This window comes from Orycteropus afer, unplaced genomic scaffold (assembly GCF_000298275.1).
Source record: "Orycteropus afer afer isolate SDZICR_OR568_19922 unplaced genomic scaffold, OryAfe1.0 scaffold00191, whole genome shotgun sequence".
Lineage (NCBI taxonomy): Eukaryota > Metazoa > Chordata > Mammalia > Tubulidentata > Orycteropodidae > Orycteropus > Orycteropus afer.
Window position 1 is genome coordinate 3,447,139 of NW_006921778.1, and position 24,484 is coordinate 3,471,622.

The 24,484-nt window shown below is 39.8% G+C and overlaps 1 pseudogene; it reads right to left on the reverse strand.

Annotated features, from left to right (window-relative positions):
* The window catches only part of LOC103202677, a 119,461-nt pseudogene extending 95,443 nt beyond the window's left edge, over positions 1–24,018 (reverse strand).
* Between the last annotated feature and the right edge of the window lie 466 nt (positions 24,019–24,484).

The window sequence follows — 24,484 nt, forward strand, 5'->3', positions numbered from 1 at the left end:
CGCCTGTGCTTACCTTGCTCCCGAAGACCTGGTCCCTCTCGGTACGGTAACAAGGGAACGTGTTCAGTGCAGATCAGTGAGTAAGCACAAGCCCGCCTTGATAAATACATGGAAAATAATTCAATAGAACTAACTTTTTTTTTTTTAAATTTTATTGTGATTTGGCTGAAGTTTTACTGAGCAAATTCATTTTCCATAAAGCAATACATACACATTTTATCTCAAGAGATTGACTGCACTTCCCCACAGTGTAATGGCTCTCTTCCTACTTCCTCTCTGTAGTTACCTCTTGCCAGTGGCCTTCTTTTCCTGCCCCCGAGCTATCTCCTTATACAAATACTGCCCTTCTGATCTCCCATGATTGATTGTTCTAAGGAGTGTATCTATCTGATGTAAAGGTTCACCCAATATGCCTTTCTATTGTTTGACTGGAAGCCACAGAAGTGAGTGAGTACAAGTCCACACCTGAAGGGTAACTAGGAGCCATAGCCTTGGGGGTCTCACCAGGCACCCTCAGACCAGTAAACATGGTGTTTTTCTTTTCTTTTCTTTTTTTATGATTTTGAGTTTTTTTTCCACATTTTTCTCCCACTACATCCAGGATTTCCTGCAGTGATTGATTCTTTTCTGAGTGGTTGACAGTGATAGCTGGGCACCATCTAGTTCTTCTGGTCTCATGGTCATATAGGCTGAAGTTCGAATGTTCCACTAGTCCCTTGGACTAATTGTTTCTATGTGTCTTTGGTTTTCTTCATTCTTCTTTGCTTCTGACAAGGAGATACCCATTGTTGCATCTAGATTGCCTCTTGCAAGTTTTTAAGGCTCCAGTTGCTAATCACCAAAGTAGAATGTAGAACAATGTTTTTGTGTAGTATGTTATGCCAACTGAGCTTGATGTCCCCTGTGACCATGGTCTTGAGCCCACAGGTCCAAATAGTTGCTCCCTTAGGGTTGTTGGCTGTGGCTGAGAAATTATCATAACTTTGCTCCTTGTTAGTTCTATTATATGTATGGACATTCTTATTGCACATACAAATATGTATGTAGAAATATCATCTGCCAATCTTATCTATGGCCATGGTTATATTCCCTTTTGCTTAGACATGTCTGATCATTCAGCCTGTGTATCCATCTATTTACCTGTACGTTAATGTTTGTTATCACTGATAACTCACTATTATATATGTAAATGGGTTTATCTTTGTGTCTGTAACTCTTGTGCACCTCTCTGTTTCTTCCTTTTCCTTAGTGTTATTGTGTTGGTCACTTGCTCTTGGTATACTACCTTTCCCTTCACCCAAATCAATGCTTGTCTCTACCTATCTAGCAGTGCTCGCTTCCCACCTTTCCCCTCCCTAGTAACCAACACAGAAAGTTTCCTTCCATATATAAACATTGCCTTGACTTTTTACAATAGTGAACTGATATAATATTTGTCCATCTGTGATTGACTTATTTCACTCAGCATAATGTCATCTAAGTTCATTCATGTTATGCATGTTTCACAGATTCTACATTATTCTTTAGTGATGCATAGCATTCCATTGAGTGTATTTACTATACCTTGGTTATCCATTCTTCTGTTGATGGGCACTTAGATTGTCTCCATCTCTTTGCTATTGTGAATAGTGCTGGGATGAACATGGGTGTGCATATATCTGTTCTTGTCCTGACTCTCACTTCTTTAGGATATATACCTAGTAATGGGACTGGTAGATCAAATAGAATTTCTAATTCTAACTTTTTAAGGAATCACCATATTTATTTCCACAGTTTTACAGTCCCACCAGCAGTGTAGGAGAGTCTCAATCTCTCCACATCCTCACCAGCATTCGTTATTTTCTGTGTTGTTGAACTTTGCTGTTAAACGTGTTGGGGTAAGATGGTATCTCATTGTTTTGATTCACATTTCTCTAATTGCTAATGATCACAAACATTTCTTCTTGTGTTTGTTGCCTGCCTGAATATCTCCTTTAGTGAAGTGTCTATTCATATCTTCTGCCCATTTTAAAAATTGGATTATTTGCCTTTTTGATGTTGAGGTGTTGGAGTTTTCTATAAATTTTAGAGATAAGTCCCTTGCCAGATATGGCATTGCCAAATATTTTGATGCACATAAAAATTTAATTTTCAGAAGTTCCCAATCATCTAGTTTATCTTCTTCTGTTTGTACATTTTAGTCTATGCTTGATAGTCTTTTTATGCCATAAATTAAGGCCCCTAAAATTGCCCCTGTTTTTTCCTTGAGGAACTCTATAGTTTTGGGTTTCACATTTAAGTCTTTGATCCATCTGGAGTTAATTTTTGTGTACAGTGTGAAACTTGGATCTTGTTTCATTTTTCTGCAAATGGGTAACCAGTTTTGCCAGCACTATTTGTCAAAGAGACTATCTCTTTCCCATTTAAAGGATTTCAGCCTTTCGTCAAAGATCAGCTGACCATAGATGGCTGTATCTATTTCTGCATTCTCAATTCTGTTCTGTTCCAGGGGTCTATGTGTTTGTCATTATACCAATACCAGCCTGTTTTGACTACTCTGGCTGTATAGTAGGTTTTGCGATTCTAGAGTGTGAGACTTCCTACTTTGTTCTTCTTCAATAGTGCTTTGCTTATCCAAGATCTCTTTCCTTTCCATATAAAATTAGTGATTGGTTTTTCCATATCCTTAAAGGAAGGTTGGGCAATCTATTTCTGTAGTGATACTGCCTCAGAAACCCAAGGAGAGGCCGCTATGAGTCAGAGCCAACTCAACGGCACATAACAACAACAACAAAGAATGTTGATGGAATTTGTATCAGGATTGCATTGAATGTATAGGATGCTTCGGGTAGTATTGACATTTTTACAATGTTCAATTTTCCTTTCTATGAGTCAATTGTTGTTATGTGTCGTCGAGTTGGCCCCAACTCATAGCGACCCCTCCTTGGGTTTCCAGAAGAAATGGACAAATTTCTAGAAACATACCTACCCAAACTAACACAATCTGTGGAAAATTTGAACAGACCCATCACTAGAGCAGAAATTGAACAGATCATAAAAAGCAAATTCTGAACACAAAGGAGTCCTGGCCCAGATGGCTCCACTGGCAAATTCTTCCAAACATTCAGAGCCTGACACCAATTCTACTCAAACTTCCAGAGCACAGAAAATGATGGAATATTCCCAAACTGATTGTATGAAACAAGTACAAAACTCAGGTATTATAAACAGGCAAAGAGACCATAAAAAAGAAAATTATAAACAAATATCCCTCATGAACATAGACACAAAAATTCTCAACAAAATCCTAGCAAATAGAATCCAACAACACATTGAAAAAATAATACATATCATACCAGATATGAAAGAATGAAAGAATGGTTCAACATTAGAAAAAATAATACATATCATACCAGATATGAAAGAATGAAAGAATGGTTCAACATTAGAAAAACAATTAATGTATTCCACCATGAAAACAAAACAAAAGAAGAGAACCACACGATCATATCAACTGATGCAGGAAAGGTATTTGAAAAAAAGTCAAATTGATAAAAGCACTCAGAAAAAATAGTAGTAGAAAGGAAATTTCTCAGCATAATTAAGTGCATTTACACAAAACAACAACCATCATTATTGTCAATGGAGAGAAAGTGAAAATACTCTCTTTGTGAATGGGAGCCAGAGAAGGATGCCCTTTATTCCATTACCATTCAATATTGTATTGGACATCCTAGCCAGAGCAATAAGGCAAGAAAGAGAAATAAAAGGCATTCAAATTTGCAAAGAAGGTAAACTATCTCCATTTGCAGATGATATTATCCTATACATAGAAAAGCCCATAACTCAACAAGAAAACTATTTGAACTAATAGAAGGATTTGGCAAAGTGGCAGGCTACAAGATCAACATAGCAAAATAAGTCAGATTCCTTTACACTAAGAAAGAGATCTCCAAAAATAAAATTAGGACAACAGTATCACTTACAATAACCACCCAAAAGTTGATGTTCTTAGCAATAATTCTAACCAGAGATACAAAAGACCTGTAAAAAAAGAAAACTGTAAAACACTACTACAAGAAACTGCAAGACAGCTGCATAGGTTGAAGAATATAATGTGCTCATAGATAGGATATTGTGAAAATGTCAATACTATCCAAAGTGATCTTGTTCATTATCTCCCACTGAGCCCCTGTGAAATCTCTCCTTTCTGTCCAGGCTGGTTTGCCTAACTTTTCCACAAACCGAAGTTGTCCTCCCCTCATCCTCCATCTTTGCTAGTGCTGGACCCTGAACCTAGAGCACCACGTCGTCTGCCTGTCTACACCATTCTGTATGTTTTATCTAAATCCTTGTATCACCCATGACAACCAGCAGAGAACACTGCACATGGCGTGTGTGTAACAGATATTTATTGGATGAATGGTTAATTTTCTTCTATATATTATATTCAAAAAGGCTTAATTAAGGAATTAGCTGTATAAGGCACTGTGCCAGGTGCCCTACTGAGATAATTACATGAAGGATCCCTGTCTCTAAGTAGTTTGACATCTAAAACTGTTAAACAAATATAAACATTCATTTGCAGCGGCCAATGGCCTGGATTCTTAATCTGGAATCTATGGACAACTCCTGCCCCCAGTGAGACAAGAACAAGATAGGTTTGTTGAAAAGTTAGACAATAGCCTGGATAGAAAGCAGAAATTTCACAGGGACTCAGTGGGCTCAGATAGTGCAACCCCAATCCAGATACCATCATGATTCTTCAGAGAGACAGGAAAAACTAATCACCCACTTTATATGGAAGGGAGAGATACCCTGGAAAGCAAAGCACTACTAAAGGCAAACAAAGTAGGAAGCCTCGCATTCTCAAATCTCAAAACCTGTACAACCACAGTATTCAAAACAGCCTGGTATTGGTACAATGCAGACACATAGACCAATGGAACAGAATTGAGAATCCAGAAGTAAAGCTATCCACTTATGAGCAGCTTGTCTTTGACAAAGGGTGAAACCCATTAAATGGGGGGAAGATACAGTCTCTTTTAACAAATAGTGCTAACAAAACTGGATATCCGTTTGCAGAACAATGAAACAGAATTCACATCTCTCACCATATATAAGAGCTCAGTCAAGATGAATTAAAGACCTAAATACAAAATCTAAAACTCTAAGATGATCAAAGAAAAAATAGGGGCACACTTAGAGGTCTCAATGCCTGACATAAATATACTATCAAACGTAACTAAAAATGTACAATCAGCAGAAGACAAACTAGACAACTAGGACTTTCTAAAAAGTAAACATTTATGTACATAAAAAAAAAAAACACTAAAAGAGTAAAAAGAGAACCTATAGACTGGGAAAAAAAATTGGGAATGAGATATTGGACAAAGGATATTAAAATCGTTTAAACTGTTGTGTGGTGTCTGCCATTTGCATTTTACTACTCTTACAAGAGGAGCATCAGAATTCCCTTTATCTGTAAATAGTGAATTCTCTTACACAAAAATAAGTTCAATCTTATTAGTAAGAACTCTAGGGACCTAAGAGAAACTGCCTGTTTCCTCAAGTAATCTGTCCTTCTGGAAAAGTTAGTAAATGATGTCAGATAACAAAGTTCCATTTCTAAAATCCCTAAAACTATCTCTTGAAATTTCCTTCCAGCTTTATGAATATAAGCAAATGGAACATCTGTGATTGATTACAAACATTTCCAAGATTCCTTTATATTTTTATGAACATAAATCTGATTTGTTTAGTTTTCATAACAAGCATCAGAAGAATTAATCCGTAACAGAGAAAAAGCACGTATTAAGGAAAATGTAATTGCCAGCATGTGTGTATCTATATAGCAGCACTGATGTTGACCCAAATGCAAATGTGACATAAGAAAAATGTGATAAAGAAAACAGAGATCTAAATTTAGATAACATCATATTTCTTAAAATTAAAGATGTGAAAACCCAGGATAGTATAAATACTAACACATGGACCATAAATGCTTTGGAAATAGAGAATGTTTCTTTTCATAAATGCACATCATCTGCTTTTATAAAGGAGAATGTTTTTTGTGGACTGCTGAATTATTCCTTGCAGTATTATATTCCTTGCTGCTTCTGAGATTAGTTAGGAAGGAGCAGTCATTATTTTTTAAATTGCCTGTTTTATCCAGATGTCTATGGCTTTTTTTTTTTAAGCTTTTAAGAAATGATCCAAATATTTTTATGCCTCTAGACTTTTCATAAGGAGCCTTGGTGGCACAATGGCTGCTAACCCAAAGGTTGATGGTTAGAACCCACCCAGCAACTCCACGGGAGAAAAGACCTGGTGATCTGCTCCCATAAGATTTCCCAAACTACAAAACTATGAGGCAGTTCTACTATGTTACATAGTGTTACTGAGTTGGAGTCGACTTGATAGCACACCACCACAACAGCAGACTTTCCCTTGAGGGACTTGCTCTTGAGAGGGTTATTACAAAAATAAGATAATAATAATAATAAAACAACACTGTTTTATAGGGAACTTCTCAGTGAGATGACTCACTTTGTTGTCATTTCTTCTTTCTATCCACTTTCCAATCCTGGTATGATTTTCCTTTGATGATGATGCTGTTTAATACAACAACTTCATGGAGAATCATTCTACTCTTTAGTGAAGGATGCTTCTTGGTTTGGTTTGATAGGACCACCACACCAGAGAAGGATGGGTGTTCTGGTTACCTGGTGCCACTCTGAGAAGAATAAACCACAAATGGGATGGCCTTAAAAAACAGGAGTTTATTCTCTTACATTTTGGTGGCTTTAAGTCCAAGTTCAAAGTGCCAGGCTCTAGAGGCTGGGTGAAAGCCCCTCAACCTTGGGCTCCAGCTCTGCCTTCTGCTCCCAGCCCACTGGAGCTAGAGGCATTTCTTCACTCAGACAGCTACTGGCTGCTGAGGCTGCCAAGCCCAAGGTTGATAGGTAAAAAGGCACAGTCCCGATGTTACCAAATCACATGGCAGGCCATTAATTCAAGTCCGTTATAAATCCCAGGGTTGGCAGAGCATGGCAGGCTGCTGAACAACGACACAGCTACATGCCAAATACAAGCATGCCATAAACTAGAGACCATTCCCAAAGCAGCTTGGTTGGCACTCCTCTAGATTGTGCACATATCACTCTAGTGATGTGACCTTCCCCTCATGCACTGTCCTAGATCCCAAAGGTGTGGTAGTTAAGGTTGTGTGTCAACTTTGCTGGACCTGGTTGAGTGGCCAGCTGGTGGTAGTTATTCCCCATGATGAGACTGGCAATCAACTCCGTGGTGGGACCAGCTGAGTAGCTGCTTTAGGGATGTGGTCTGCTTTCCATATATAAGAAGCAGCTTTGGGAATGGTCTCTAGCTTATGGCACTCTTCGACCCTGAATGTAGCCAAGTCATTGTTCAACAGCCTGCCATGCCCTACCAATTTTGGGACTTTGAGTGCCTGTCATGTTGTTTGGTAACACTGGGACTGTGCCATTTTATTTGTTGACCTTGAGCTTGTTAGCCTCAGTAGCTGAGTGGAGAGATGCCTCTAAGTTCAGTGGGCTGGGAGCAAGAGGCAGAGCTGAAACCCAAGCCCAAGGGATTTTCACATAGCCCCTAGAGCCTGGCACTTTGAACTTGGACTTCTAGCCTCTTGAACTGTAAGAGAATAAACTCCTGTCTGTTCAAGCCATTCTATTTGTGGTATATTTCTGTCAGAGCGGCACTAAGTTACCAGAACTCTATGGACCAATGGAGTGGGGTGCTGCTCTGACAGATACCTAAAATGTGGAAATAGGAGTGGAGTGTGTCCTTGACCGGAGACCCTGCAGAGAGACCCCAGTGTGTGGCATGAGAGATGGCAGGAGCAGAGCCAAGAGACCGGCATGAGAGACATCAGAAGCATAGCCGAGAGAACCAGCATGAGACAGCAGCAGCCTTACCAGCCCATGGAGGAGAAAGCTGGATGCCATTGCACAGGTGGCTTCCTGGTGGAGTGGGTTGCCTTCGGACATTAATTGGTAGAAGAGACCAACATGAAAAGGAGTAGCAGCTTGACCAGCCCATGAAGCAAGAAAGCTGAGTGCTTTCTGGGCAGGAAGATTTCCAGCAGAGTGGGTTACCTTCAGAACTTAGTAGCAGAAATGGAGAGACCAAGGAAATGGAAAGCAGAGTTGCCTTAGCCTTAAAGGTAGAACCATGGCCTTTGTGGGTGGAACCACCACAGTCCCTTTGGTTTCAAAGAGCCAGACCTTCACCAACTTGGTCCTGGAGTGTGGGGCTGCTCGTTCATGTGAGTTAGTGGGATGGAGCCATAGCCGCTGCCCAAGAGGTAGAGGAATGGGGCCTGCCAGGCCAAGGGGGTGAGGTCACCACTCAGAGGAACTAGGGGACTGGAGACACCCAGTGAAGGAGATCTGTACAGGTGCCAAGTTGACAAGGGGTGGAATTGTGATAGTTGTAGTTGTGTGTTAACTTGTCTGGGCCTGGTTGAGTGGCTGGGCAGCTGGTGGTAGTTATTCCCCATGATGAGACTGGCAACCAACTCCATGGTGGGATCTACCACAAGCAGCAGAGTAGCTCCTTTAGGGGTGTGGTCTGCTTTCCATATATAAGAAGCAGCGTTGGGAATGGTCTCTAGCTTATGACACACTTCGACCCTGCATATACAAGTCATTGTTCAATAGCCTGCCATGCCCTCCCAATCTTGGGACTTTGAGTGGACTATAATCAATGGCCTGCCATGTTTTTTGGTAACATTAGGACTGTGTAATTTTATTTGTTGACCTTGGGCTTGTTAACCTTAGCAGCCAGTAGCTGCTGGAGTGAAGAGATGCCTCTAGCTTCAGTGGGCTGGGAGCAAAAGGCAGAGCTGAAGCCCAAGGTCAAGGGGCTTTCACATAGCCCCTGGAACCTGGCACTTAGAATTTGGATTTCCTAGCCTCCCGAACTGTAAGAGAATAAACTCCTGTTTGTTCAAGCCATTCCATTTGTGGTATATTTCTGACAGAGAAGCACTAAGTAACCAGAACAAAAGGCTTTGACATTCTGCTTTGAAAAGCTTCCTTTTTGAGTCTGGAATTTTTCTTGAATGATGATACTACTCACTCTTCTTTTTTTGTGGAGTAGTAGTATCTCTTTCCTTTAGTCTGTCTGAGGACTTAGATGCAGTCCTTCTAGGAACCCTCAGCTTTATGTATCCACATGATCTTTTTATTTTCATGGCTTAAAACTAATCATCACACAGGGAAACAAAAGGGGATAATAAAATGAAGAAATTCCAAGAAGTTAAAAAGTTAATATTTCTTAGAAATGTGACAAACTTTCTCAGGTCCTTTACGTCCTTTTCTAGTCCTCCATTTTCCTATTTGCCTACTTTGGAAACCAACCGGTTAGAACAAGTATGACACTTTATCTTATGTGCTTAGGATCCAGGGGAAAATGTCTTTAACACACAAAGGAACAAAAGTTGTTTACTACAGAAAGTATATTTTACTGAAAATAATCTCAGCCAAAGGGTAGAGGGTACACAAAGCTGGTTAAAAATAGGTTTCCAAAAATTAACCTAGGTTCAATGTAATAGGATTTCTTAACTGATGATAGCCTATGAAATTGAAAACAGATTTCATTTCTTTACTGAAACAAAGCAGAAATTAACTTTGCCTGGCAGATAAAAATGAAGGGCTGAAGCAATGACGAAGGTGTCTTTGGGGATTTCAGTATCATCATAACTAAGACTTATAAATAACCTATTCTATTCCGCCTCAAGGAAAGTAGGATGATTATCTTCCTGTCTTTCTTACTTATATAATTTGTACACTTGTGTGCTGTAACTTATCTATTCTTCCTCTCCAGTGACTACAGTTTCACTGACCTTTGGAAATATATTTCTCTGTGATTACCTGGCATTGAGCAATGTGTACTAAGCATAATACTATGCTATTCCTTCAGAAGGAATGTAATAATGCTAACTGTAAAATATACTACAGCACAGTAAACCATCCACATTTTAAGATTCTAAGTTGTTATTCTTGGCAGTTGAAATGAGCTTGGTGGTTAATTTTATATCAGGCTGCAGCCCAAGAGTTTGTGTCTGATAGCTTTCAATGAAGAAAATGAGTGTTTTTAAAACAGGCTAGTAACTATTGATATAAATCAAGTAATTTTGGGTTGCAAATGGATGGTGAGTGAAATCTGCTGTACTGTTGTTTTCTTGCAACTACTTGCTACTGATATGAAAAGTGGACATTAAATTTGGAACCCATTTTCTTTAGCTCTGAGGGTACCTGGAAGACCTTTTCTTTGTTAAAGGGTACACAGAACAGTTGAGAGAAAGGTTCTCATACGAATCTTCTCTTTGGGTTCCTAGAGCAGCAGGCTGCCCAGGATAGGGAAGCAATAGGAGGAGAGACTTGAGTTTGATTCCCTGTCCTGGGGTTAATAATAGAATTTATGTCCCAGGGTTATTGTCAGAATTAAACGAGAAATACATGTAAAAGTTTCAGAATAGAGCTAGCCTATCATACTCAGCAAATGTTACAGCTCTTATCATCATTAGCTCTGTCCTTGAGCAATGTGCATACTTTCAGTGTGCCTGTTTTCTTATCTGTAAGATTTTGAATACAAGAATCCTCATTTTATTAATGGTTATAGGGATAAACCACCACACACTTGCCATTCTGTTAATACTGTTTAAATGGTATTATGTTAAAATATCATTTAAAATAATAAGGTTAAAATAATAGTTGTACCACTCATCTGTCAGTTTGTCATACTTTGGTGGCTTGTGTGTTGCTGTGATGCTGTAAGCTGTGCCACTGGTATTTCAAATACCAGCAGAGTTTACCTACAGTGAACAGATTTCAGTGAAGCTTCCAAACTAAGACATACAAGGAAGAAAGATCTACTGCTAAAAATTAGGCAATGAAAACCCTGTGGATCACAACAGAATACTGTCTGATAATAGTGCTGGAAGATGAACACCCTAGGTTGGAAGATGCTCAAAATACACAGGGACCATGACAATGAACTCAAGCACATCTTAAGGATGGCTCAGGACTCATAGGATGCAAGCAAGAAGCAAACTTTATTTCTTTATTTGCTCTTCTCATTAAGCCTTTCTGTCTAATCTTCCTTCTCTACCCCAGGAAACTATCTTGGGCTTGTTGTTGTTAGGTGCCAATGAGTCATCTTGGACTCATAGAGACCCTATGCATAGCAGAACGGAACACTGCCCAGTCCCGTGCCAGCTCCATGATCCCTGCTACACCTGAGCCCATCACTGCAGCCACTGTGTTGATCCATCTCATTGAGGGCCTTCTTCTCTTTTCTTGACCCTCCATCTTTCCAAGCATGACATCCTTCTCTGGAGAATGGTCCCTTCTGATAACATGACCAAAGTAGGTGAGACGAAGACTGGCCATTCTTGCTTCCAAGGAGCATTCCAGCTGCACTTCCTTCAGGACAGACCTGTTAGTTCTTTCAGCAGTCCATGGTACTTTTAGCATTCTTCATCAACACCACAATTCAAAAGCATCAACTCTTCTTCGGTCTTTCTCATTCATTGTCCAGCTCTCACATGCATATGAGGCGGTTGAAAATACCATGGCTTGTGTCAGGTGCACCTTAGTCCTCAAGGAGACATCTTTGCTCTTCAGCACTTGAAAGAGGTCCTTTGCAGCCAACTTGCCCAGTGCTATACATAGTCTGATGTCCTGCTGCTGCTTCCATTGGCATCAATTGTAGAACCAAGCATTGTGAAGTCTGACAACTTCCATCTTTTCTCCATTTATCGTGATGCTGTTTATAGGTCCAGTTGTGAGGATTTTTGTTTTCTTTATATTGAGATGTAATCCAAACTGCAGACTGTATTCTTCAATCTTCATTAGTAAGTGCTTCAAGTCATCCTCACTTTCAGCAAGCAAAGTTGTGTTGTCAGTGTATCATAAGTTGTTAATTAGTCTTCTTCCAATCTTGATACCATGTTCTTCTTCATATAGTCCAGCTTCTTGGATTATTTGCTCAGCATATAGATTGAATAAGTATGGTGAAAGGATATAACCCTGATGCACTTCCTTCTTGATTTTAAACCATGCAGTGTCCCCTTGTTCTGTTCGAATGACAACCTCCTGGTCTCTGTACAGGTTCCTCATGAGTATAATTAAGTGTTCTCAAATTCCCATTCTTCTCAATGTTATCCATAATTTGTTATGATCCACACAATCAAATGCCTTTGCATAGTCAATAAAACACAAATGTCTTTATCTGTTATTCTTTGCTTTCAGCCAAGATCCATCTGACATCAGCAATGATATTCCACATTCCACATCCTCTTCTGAATCCAGCTTGCACCTCTGGAAGTTCTCTGCCAATATAGTGCTACAACCATTTTTGAATTATCTTCAGTAAGATTTATCTTGGGCAGATTCCATAATTTTTATTTCTATTCAAAAAAAAAAAAATTAGGAGCTCTGGTAGCATAGTGGCTAAAGCACTTGACTGCTAACCAGAAGGCTGGCGGTTCAAACCCACCAGCCACTCCTCGGAAGGAAGGTTGGGCAATCCTACTTCCGTAGTGATACTGCCTCGGAAACCCAAGGAGGGGTCGCTATGAGTCGGGGCCGACTCGACGGCACATAACAACAACAACAACAATTCAAAAATTATAGACAGTCTTATTTTCAGAAGTTAGAAAAAAAGGCAAGTCTTGTGTAATTTCAAACTTCTATCTCCTAACCAATTAAAACTTTTCCCCTTTCCCAGCTTGTGCCTAATTCAGGCTTGGACACATGCAGTAGAAAAAGAAAACATAGTTTTTCCTTTGACTATACAGTCCATTCTATCTTGTGGTTGTCTTGACTTCTTTACCATCTAGAAGTTTGTAATGACATAGTTATTCCCCTCTTTTTGGTTTGTAGTTGACTTCATTTGTCAATTGATATCTCTGGTTCCCTGTTTATGATCTTGTAGGCTTATTTACTTTGGATACTTCCATAGCTTGTCTTGTCTCTCCATTTGTATTCTTGATGCTGTTTCCAGTTCTTCAGGGTCAGGATGGGGAGGAGGAAAGGACAGTGAATGAGGGCTGAGAGTCTAAATTGACCCGTGCTGGTGTTGTTGGTCCTTGCATAGCAGCTTCCCAAATTCTCTTCTTTTCTCAGTCCACTTTTTAGATTCTTAGGAAGCTTCAGGGGTTCTGGTGGCACAGTGTTTAAGGCATTTAACTGCTAACCAGAAGGTTGGCATTTCAAACCTACCAGCTGCTCCACAGAAAGAAGATAGGGCAATCTACTTCCGTAAAGATTTTTTAAAAAATTTTTTATTGTGATTTAGGTGAGAATTTACAGAGTAAATTCACTTTCCATACAGCAGTTCATATACATTTTGTCTTATGGCATTACCTGCAATTCCCCACAATGTAACAGCTCTCTCTCTCTTTTTTAATGTATTTTATTGAAATATAATTTAGGTAGAGTAAAATACACAGAACTAAAGTGACATGGGTCGATGCTTTTTTTTTTTTTTTTTTTTTGGCAGTGTTCCCTCCCTTCCTCTCCCACCCCTGCAACCAACAAAGGAAGTTTCCTTCCATATATAAACCATTCCTTGACCCTCCATAACAACGAACTAATACTATATTTGTCCTGTGATTGACTTATGTCACTCAGCATAATGTCCTCCAAGTTCATCCATATTATGTGGTGTTTTGCAGACTCTACATTATTCTTTAGTGTTGCATAGCATTCCATTATGTGTATGTACCATAGTTTGGTCATCCACTCTTCTGCTATAAATCTTAGAGATAAGTCCCTTGCCAGATATGTAATTATCAGCAAATGTTGCTGTCATTTTTGTCATGTGCTTTTTCGTGGTGTTGATGTCTTTGTTCCATATAATTTTCTATGCTGAGCTCGTTTTGTTTGGGAATCATGTTATCACTTCCTTCATTGCTATTGTTTTAGTATTTGCTGAGTATTTATGTTGGCCCTTTTTTTTATTTTGATGTGAAGGTTTATAATTTTTCTTTGAGGTTACCCTGTGATTTATAGTTTTCTTCCCAAGTTTAAAACAGTCCATTCTATCTTGTGGTTGTCTTGACTTCTCTACCATCTAGAAGTTTGTAATGACACAGTTTTTCCCCTCTTTTTGGTTTGTAGTTGACTTCATTTGTCAATTGATATCTCTGGTTCCCTGTTTATGATCTTGTAGGCTTACTTACTTTGGATATTTCCATAGCTGGGTTGGTTTCTGGGTTATATCATCATGTGTGTTAATGGTCAGTTGTTGGCTGTTGTTGCTTCTCTGTCCAAAGGGCTCCCTTTAGCATCTCTTGTAAGGTTGGTCTGGTTTTAACAGCTCCCCTTAATTTCTATCTGGAAAGGTCCTAATTTCAGCATCATATTTGAGGGACAAATTTGCTGGGTACATAATTCTTGGTTGGATATTTTTCTCTTTCAGTGCTTTATATATACCATCCTATTGTCTTCTCACCTGCATGGTTTCTGTTGAGGTATCCGAGCTTAGTCTTATTGGTTGCCCCTTGTAGGTAACTTTTTGTTTTTCCCATGCTGCTCTCATGATTCTTTCTTTGTCCTTGGTTTTGGTAAGTTTGATGATGATATGTCTAGGTGTTTTTCTTTTGGGGTCTGTCCTGTTTGGGGTTCGTTGGACTTCCTGAATGGATATATTCTCATCTTTCATCATAACCAGGAAATTTCTCTTCCAACCAATCTTTGACAATTTTCTCTGTGGTTTTATTTGTCTCCTCCTGTTCTGGAATTCGGATTACATGTAGGTTATTCCTTTTGATGGTATCCCACATGAAACTTAGTCTTTCTTCATTTTGTTTTGATCTTTTTTTTCTGATTGATACCTTTCCAAAGAAGTGTTCAGCTATTTGCCTTCAATCTCCCTAGTTCTGTCTTCCATTGATTCAATTCTGCTCCTTTGCACATTCAATGTCTTACCTATTTCTGAGAATTTAGTATTAATCTTCTGGATTTCTGTGTGTAGATTTTGTATCATTTCTAATTTTTCATTTATTTTGTCATTTTGTTCTTGTATTGTCTTTTGAAATTGTTACAGGTTTTCTCTGTGTTTTCCTTGATCTGCCTTTCAATTTGTTGAAGATACCTAAATATAATTCTTTTGAATTCTTTATCAGGGAGTTCCAATGCTGTATCTTCCTCAGGGATGTGTTTTGGGTCTGTATCCTGGTCCCTTGTTTCTCCTGCTTTATCTTGCTTCTTTGTGTAGACTGTGATGCTCTGTTGTCTCAGACATTGTAATGTTTTTGTGTTTATATTTAATTGGTGATTGTATGTTGGAGTGACTTGCCCATGATTTTCATTTTCTTTGTTTTGTTTGTATGTTATCTATGCAAGCAGGGTGGTTTGCTCCTCTATTCACTAGTTGATAGCACTTATACACTCACCACCTGTTTCCTCTCATATGTCCCTGCTGACCTTGGCAAACAGAACCCATTCCTAAGAACCTGGAATCCGAATGAGAATGCTATCACTTTAAATCCAAAGGTGCCACTTGTAAAGATTCAAAATGACTGCATCCTCAGTCACTTTAAATATCCAACATGGCCACTGCTCAATATACTTTCAAAATGGCTGCACCCTCAGTCACTTTAAATATCCAAAATGGCCACCACTTGTAAACATTGAAAATGGCTATGCCCTCGGTCAGTTTGAATATCCAAAATGGCTGCTGTGTGTAAACACTCAAAATGACCATGTGCTCTGGACAGCAGAAAGTCAACAGCTCTAGTTGTCTACCTCCTTGCTGTTTCCCTTCCTAGTCATAGGCCACCAACTCAGTCATCCCTGTGGCCCTTGGTGACCAGGGTTGATCTTTAGGTCAATTCTTAGGTCCCAACACTACTTGGAAATATTCAGACTGTTGGTCCCATCAGAGCAGCTGACAGTTTGCAGCTCTGACCATCTCTGTACTCACTTGGAACAAAATTTTTATGTACTATGTTGTGCCAGTTGAGCATGATGTCCCTCCTCCAAGACTACAGTCCTGAGTTGGAAGGCCCAGTGATTCTTTCTCTCAAGGTGTTTGGTTGTCTCTGAGAGGTTACTCCAACTCTATCTTCTGTTGCTTCTGTAATGTGTGTCTATCCATAAAGATTTGCTCTCTTGGAAACCTAATGGGGGTTGCTATGAGTCAGAATCAACTCAATGGCAGTGAGTTTGGTTTTCTTTCTTTTTTTTAGGGGGCCTTATTGCAGAGAGCCTCCCACCTGCAGTTCTTTGGTGCAGGTGATATTTTTCTTGCTGATACTTTGCAACTCCCCTTCACGTCCAGACCCTACTGGGCCACTTCCAGCCTCCTTCTTGTTGTGCTCCACACCTCCCCTGCAGTGATCTTGAGACTATTTCCCTGCAGTGCTCTTGAGACTGTTTGGTGATTATGTGCCTGCTCGCACTGCAGGGCTTTTTGCATCTTCTGTTAGGAGCTCTGGTAGCATAGTGCCTAAGGCACTTGACTGCTAACCAGAAGGCTGGTGGTTCAAACCCACCAGCCACCCCTCGGAAGGAAGGTTGGGCAATCCTAGTTCTGTAGTGATACTGCCTCGGAAACCCAAGGAGGAGTCGCTATGAGTCAGGGCTGACTCGACAGCAAATAACAACAACAACAACAACAACAACGTCAGGACCAGTAGACTTCTTTGAGTGAGACTTTTAAACTGGGCTCTGTGATTCCTAAGGTCTGGTGAACACCATCAGGTTCTACAAAAGCTGCTTTCCACATGCTCTGCTGTAGACATATGGTGGCGTCTTGGAGCCTTTGATCATGACCTTCACCAATGCTCTCTCCCCATCACTCTTCCCTTCTCTTATATGAAGTTGGAGATGGTGGTGAGTGGGTGATGGATGTGTGTAGAGATAATATTAACAGTGAGTTCCACATAAATGGCCTGGAAGCTTAGTTTTGGTATATAAAGTCTTAACTCCCGTTGTTCTTAACTCTGGGGCCCAAGCTGAAACTTCTGGGCAACCAGAAAAGATGTACTCAACATCTTACTACATTAAGAACAAACCTAGTGTTATGGATTCAATTTTTGTCCCCTAAAATAAGTGTTAGAATCCTAATTCTTATATTTCTAAATGTAATCCCATCTGGTAATATAGCTTATTTAATATATTAACCAAAACCAAACTCTGCCATCAAGTTGATTCCAACTCATAGCAACCCCCATAGGCTTTCTGAGGCTATAAATCTTAATGGAAGCAGACTTCCCCGTTTTTCTCTTGTGGAGTGGCTGGTGTGTTTGAACTGCTGGCCTTTTGGTTAGAAGCCTAATGCTTCAACCACTGTGCCACCAGAGCTACTTATTAATGAAGTTATATCAGTGTGGGGAAGATGTCCTAAATCTAATCACTTCTGAGTTATAAAAAGAACAATTTAGACATAGAAACAAGCAGAAATGAGGAGGTGGGAGGGGAAGATAGACACCACATGAAGCTCCCTAAGGAATCAAGGCATTCTGGGGCTACAGGAGCTGAGACAAGTATTTTCCCCCAGAGTTGGCAGAAGGAGAGAGAAAGAAGAGAGAGAGCCTTCCCTTAAAGCTGGAATCCAGAATCTGGACTTCTAGACTCCTAAACTGTGAGAAAATAATTCCCTGGTTATTTAAAGCCACCCATTTGTGGTGTTTCTGTGGCATAGTGGGTAAGGCATTTGGCTGCTAACCAGAAAGTTGGTGGTTCAAACCCACCAGCTACTCCTCAGGAGAAAGATGAGACAATTTACTTCTGTAAAGATTTATAGTCTTGGAAACCCAATGGGGGTTGCTGTGAGTCAGAATTGACTCAATGGCAGTGGGTTTAGTGGAGCACTAGGAAATCAAGATACTCAGATTTATTCAATTTTTTGCAAGGGAAAAATGCCTGACCTATACATTAAAACCAAGATTTATAAGACATATAAATAAGAAAGTGATTATTTTAGTTGCAAAGCATACATATTAAATCTTTTTAGTTATAAATTCTAATTTTTAATTACTAGTTTACTAAAATATCATTAATTATTTGACAGAGGCTAGAGAGATAAATATATTTACAGCTTCTCTGAGGGACCGCACTAAGGAGATCAATAAGAACTTAAAAATCTTTGGGGTAGGGTGGAAACATAAGTCAATGGAAATATAATGCAATATATTTTTGAAGATGGTCCATATTTTCTAAACAAGTCTATATATCTCATAGAGGTAAATCAAAATAGCTTTTCTATTGGGAATTATGATGTGTTTAAAGAAAGAAAGAAGGAAAGAAAACCAACTCAAACAAGTTGGTGTTGAGTTGATTCTGAGTCATGGCAAGAACTGCTCCACAGGGTTTTCAAAGCTGTGCCTTTTCAAAAGCAGATTAGTAGGCCTTTCTTCTGTGGTGCTTCAGGGTGCCTTTGACCTCACCAACTTTTAGGTCTGTAGTCCAGTGCTTAATCTTTATGCCATCTGTCCATCTTGTTCAACAGTTTTCCAAAAGCCTAGAAAAGTGATTGGCACATAGGAGGTGCTCAATGAATATTTGTTAAATGAACAGGTGGAGTTAATTTTGTCCTGATTTTACTTTTGCTGATTTATTCATCAAACATTTGTATTTGGCACTATGCTAGTTACTGAGGTTTCAAGATAAATAAATCACGATCTCTGCATGGAGGGAGGTAAACACTTAAAAGATAACCATGATGTGTGACAAATGTAACTTTGGGCAATTTAGTTTGTATCTGGGTTATAGCTGTTTTTTTTTTTTTTTTTATCCCTTTTCTTTGTATAAAATAAAAATGTCAAACTAGATAATCTTTGTCAACTAGTTTTATTGTAAAAGTTGCTTTTCCATCATCTAATTGTTATTTTTTTGTAGACTCAGGGAGAGTCTTTACAAAAGAATTTCATTATATAATATGAAAAAATAGCCCCAGCAAAATATCAAGTTATATTCTCCTATAAGCAGAGTATTATTTGGTATATTTTTTCTTTTAAAATCAAATGTTGTGATTCAATGGCAAACATAACATTTGATATTTTATTCTCCAATTCAATAGCCAGTAAGAACAAATGTTTAGAGCTTTCTTTAAATAAATCTGGTTTGCTGTAGAAGTCTGTAAGATGTCAAAATTAACTGTATGTATCCCAACAATTATTCCATTCTATTATATATATATTATTTCAACTTTCCCACTCTAAAAACCCTAACACAGTAGCACTAGTAAACAAACATGTAATTATACCACCTAACACTTGAGGTAAAGTTGTTTGGTGCTGTTGAGTTGTCTCTGACTCATAGCGACCCTATATGCACAGCAGAACGAAACATCGCCCGATCCTGCCCCAGCTCAATGATCCTTGCTATACTTGAGCCCCTCAAGCCACTGTGTCAATCTGTCTCATTGAGGGCCTTGCTCTCTTTCATTGACCCACCACCTTACCAAGCATGGCATCCTTCTCCAGGGCATGGTCCCTTCTGACAACATGACCAAAGAATGTGAAACGAAGTCTGGCCATTCTTGCTCCAAGGAGCATTTTGGCTGCACTTCCTCCAGAATAGACCTGTTAGTTCATTTAGCAGTCCATGGTACTTTCAGCATTCTTCACCAACACCACAAATCAAAAAGCATCAACTTTTCTTTGGTCTTCCTTATTCATTGTCCAGCTCTCAGATGCATATGAGGTAACTGAAAATACCAGGGCTTGTGGCAGGCGTACCTTACTCCTCAAGGAGAGGTCTTTGCTCCTCAGTACTTGAAAGAGGTCCTTTGCAGCCAGTTTGCCCAGGGCTATATGTCATCTGGGAAGCTATGGTGGTATAGAGCCTAAGGCATTTGACTGCTAACCAGAAGGCTGGCGGTTCAAATTCACCAGCCACTCCTTGGAGGAAGGTTGGAAAATCTACATCGATAGTGATGCTGCCTCGGAAATCCAAGGGGCTTGCTATGAGTCAGATCTGACTCAATGACAGTGAGTTATATGTTGTCTGATGTACTGACTGCTGCTTCCATTGGCATCGATTGTGGAACCAAGCAATGTGAAGTCTTTGATAACTTTAATCTTTTCTCCATTTATTATAATATTGCTTGTAAGTCCAGTTGTGAGAATTTTTGTTTTCTTTATATTGAGATGTAATCTATACTGCAGACTGTATTCTTCAATTTTGATCAGTAAGTACTTCAAGTCATCCTCACTTTTAGCAAGCAAAGTTGTGTTGTCAACATATTGTAGGTTGTTAATGATTCTTCCTCCAATCATGATGCCACTTTCTACTTCATATAGTCCAGCTTCTTAGATTATTTGCTCACCATACAGATTGAATAAGTATGGTGAAAGGATACAACCCTGAAGCACTCCTTTCTTGATTTTAAACCATGTAGTGTCTCCTTGTTCTATTCAAATGAAAGCCTCCTGGACTATGTACAGGTTCCTCATGAGCACAATTAAGTGTTCTGGAATTTCCTTTCTTCTCAATGTTATCCACAATTTGTTATGATCCACACAATCAAATGGTTTTTCATAGTCAATAAAATACAAGTAAACATCTTTCTGGTATTCTTTGCTTTGAGCCAAGATCCATCTGACATCGCAATGATATCCCTTGTTCCACATCCTCTTCTGAATCAGCATGCACCTCTGGAAGTTCTCTGTCAATATACTGCTGCAACCATTTTTTGAATTATCTTCAGTAAGATTTTACTTGCATGCAAGATTAATGATATTGTTTCATAATTTCCACATTCTGTGGGATCACCTTTCTTTGGAATGGGTACAAATATGGATCTCTTCCGGTCAGTTGGTTAGACAGCTGTCTTCCAAATCTCTTGGCATAGCTGAGTGAGTGCCTCCAGCAGAACATCCATTTGTTGAAACATCTCAATGGGTATTAAAGTCAATTCCTGGAGACTTGTTCTTTGCCAACTCCTTCAGTGCAGTTTCGACTTCTTCCTTCAGTACCACTGGTTCTTGATCATATGGCACCTCCCAAAATGGATGATGATCTACCAGTTCTTTTTGGTACAGTGACTCTGTGTATTCCTTCCACCTTCTTTTGATGCCTCCTACATCATTCAATATTTTTCCCATAGAATCTTTCAATATTGCAATACAAGGCTTAAATTTTTCCTCAGTTCTTTCAGCTTGAAAAATGCCGAGTGTATTCTTCCCTTTTGGTTTTCTAACTCCAGGTCTTTGCACATTTCATTATAGTAATTGGCTTTGTTTTCTTGAGCTGCTCTTTGAAATCTTCTGTTCAGCTCTTTTATCTTGTCATTTCTCCCATTTGCTTTAGCTACTCTTTGCTCAAGGGCAAGTTACAAAGTCTCTTCTGACATCCATTTTCTTTCTTGTATTTTTTTAATTATTTCTTTTTATTTATTGTGATTTGGGTGAAGATTTACAGAGCAAATTCACTTTCCATATACTTTGTCTCATGTCATTGACCACAGTTTACCACAATGCAACAGCTCCCCTCCCACTTCCTCCCCATAGTTACCTCTTCCCAGTGTCCATCCCTCCATACTCTCCTGCCCCCTGAGCTGTCTCCCTGTGCATAAGCAGCCCTTCCTTCTCCCATGATTGTTCTCTCCAGGGTGTGTGTCTACTTGAGGTAAGTGTTTAACTCACATGCCTGTACTTTGGCTGGAAGCCACAGGTGTGGGTTCAATTCCAGACCTGAAAGGCAGCTAGGGGCCATAGTCTCAGTGGTTCCATCAGGCTCTATTGGACCAGCAAACCTGGTCCCCACCATCTTTTTTTTTTTTTTTTTCCCTCCAAATGATTCTGAGGTTTGTTCCACATTGTTCTCCCTCTCTATCCAGGATCTCCTACATCCCTTCCAAATGGATGACAGTGGTAGCCGGGCACTCTTTCTTGTATTTTTAATGACCTCTTGCTTTCTTCATGGATGATGTTCTTGATGTCATCCCACAATTCTTCTGGTTTTTGGTCATTGTTGTTCAATGTATCAAATCTATTCTTTTGATGGTCTCCAAATTCAGGAGGAATATATTCAAGGTCTTTTTTTGGCTCTTGTGGACTTGTTTTAATTGTCTTCTACTCAAGTTGAACTTGCATATGAGCAATTGATGGTCTGTTCCACAATCAGCTCCTGGCCTTGTTTTGGCTGAAGATATTGAGCTCTTTCATTGATTGCCTCCTGCCACAGATTAGTCAATCTGATTCCCGTGTACTCCATCTGGCAAAGTCCATGTGTATAGCCACTGTTTGTGTTGTTGATAAAAGGTATTTGCAATGAATTAGTCATTGGTCTTGCAAAATTCTATCATGTGATCTCCAGCATTATTTCTGTCACCAAGGTCAAATTTTCCAACTGCTAGTGATACTTCTTTGTTTGCTACTTTTGCATTCTGTGGTAGTTTAGTTTGTGTGTCAACTTGAATGGGCCTGGTTGAGTGGCTGGGCAGCTAGATGTAGTATTCCCCATGATGAGACTGGTAATCTACTCCGTGGTGGAATCTACTGTGAGCATCTGTGTAGCTGCCTTACAGAATGTGGTCTGCTTCCTGTATATAAGCAGAAGCTTGGGAAATGGTCTTGAGCTTATGACACCATGAACACTGAATGTAGCATGTCATTCTTCAGCAGTCTGCCATGCTCTGCTGACCGGGGGACTTACAATGGACTTGAGTTGATGGCCTGCTGTGTGGTTTGGTAACTTTGGGACTATGCTTTTTTACTTGTGAACCTTGGGCTTGGTAGCCTTAGCAGCCAGCAGCTGTCTGAGTGAAGAAACGCCTCTAGCTTCAGTGGGCTGGGAGCTAGAGGCAGAGCTGAAGCCCAAGGCTGAGAGGCTTTCACCCAGCCTCCAGAGCCTGGCATGTTGAACTTGGACTTAAAGCCTCTAAACTGTAAGAGAATAAACTCCTGTTGGTTAAGGCCATCATATTTGTGTTATATTCTTGTCAGAGCAGCACTAGGTAACCACAACACATTCCAATCACCAGTGATAATGAACACATCTTGATTGCATGTTTGGTCAATTTCAGACTGCAGAAGTTGATAAAAATCTTCAATTTCCTCATCTTTGGCTTTGGTGGTTGGTGCATAAATTTGAATAATAATAGTATTAACAGGTCTTCCTTGTAGGCATATGGATATTATCCTATCACTGACATCATTTTATTTCAGGACAGATCTTGAAACATCCTTTGTGATGATGAATGCCATGCCATGCCTCTTCAAATTGTCATTCCATGCATAGTAGATCATATGGTTGTCTGATTCCATAAAGGCCAAAACTGGTCTATTTCAGCTCACTAATGCCTAGGATATCAATCTTTATGTATTCCATTTCATTTTTAACAACTTCAAATTTTCCTAGATTTGTGCTTTGTACATTCCATGTTTCGATTATTAATGGATGTTTGCAGCTGTTTCTCCTTAATTTGAGTAGTGCCACGTCAGCATATGGAGGTCTCGAAAGATTTACTTTATCCACATTATTAAGGTTGGTTCTACTCTGATGAGGCAGCTCTTTCCCAGTCCTATATTGAGTGACTTCTGACCCAAGGGGCTTATCTTTCTGCATTGTGTCAGACAATGTTTCCAGGCTATTCATAAAACTGCCCAGTAATGTATCATACAGTGTTTCTCTGCTATTCATGAAGTTTTCCCTGGCTAATTATTTGAGAAGTGGATGGCCTCTTCCTTCTTCCTAGTCTGTCTCAGTCTGTAAGCTGTGTTGAAACCTGTGCATCATGTGCAACCCTGCTGGCATTTGAAACACCAGTGGCACAGCCTCAAGCCTCACAACAACATGCAAGCTCCACAAGATGACAAACTGACAGACAAGTTTGTCTCCCTTAGCTGTTGGAAAAATCTCCACCCTCCTCTTACCTAATTCCTACCTGGATCCTGCTGCTTTGTGGTCCCTGGCACTCCCTCCCTTTCCTGCCTCTGGGGTCTGGGTCCTGCCTCCCACCCCTTACCTGGATCCTGCACTGTGGTCCCCAGTACTCCCTCCCTTTCCTGCTTTTTGGGGCTGGGTCCTGCCTCTCCATGACATTAATTGCCTTCCCTGAAATGTAAGCTCTCTTTCCACTTCCTCCTGGTGTTTACCTTTTTCCTGTGTCCTTCTTTCCAGTGAATTCCTGCCCTTTGAGCTATCTCCCTGTGCAAATACTGTCCTTCTGATCTCCCATGGTTGAGTGTCCTAAGGAGTATACCTACCTAGTATAATTATTTACCTCATAGACCTGTTTGGCTGAGAGTTAAGCCATGGGAGTTAGTTCATTTTCAGCCTGGAGGGTGACTAGGGGCCATAGTCTCGGGGGTTTCACCAGTCTCTATCACATAAGTAAGCCTAGTCCTGTTTTTATGATTTTGACTTTCATTCCACATTTTCTCAGACTCTATCCAAGATCTCTAATTTGGATCTCTTTCCAAGTGGTTGGCAGTGGTGGTCAAACATCAGGAATAGCCAGACTTCATCTCACCTACTTTGGTCATGTTGTCAGAAGGGACCAT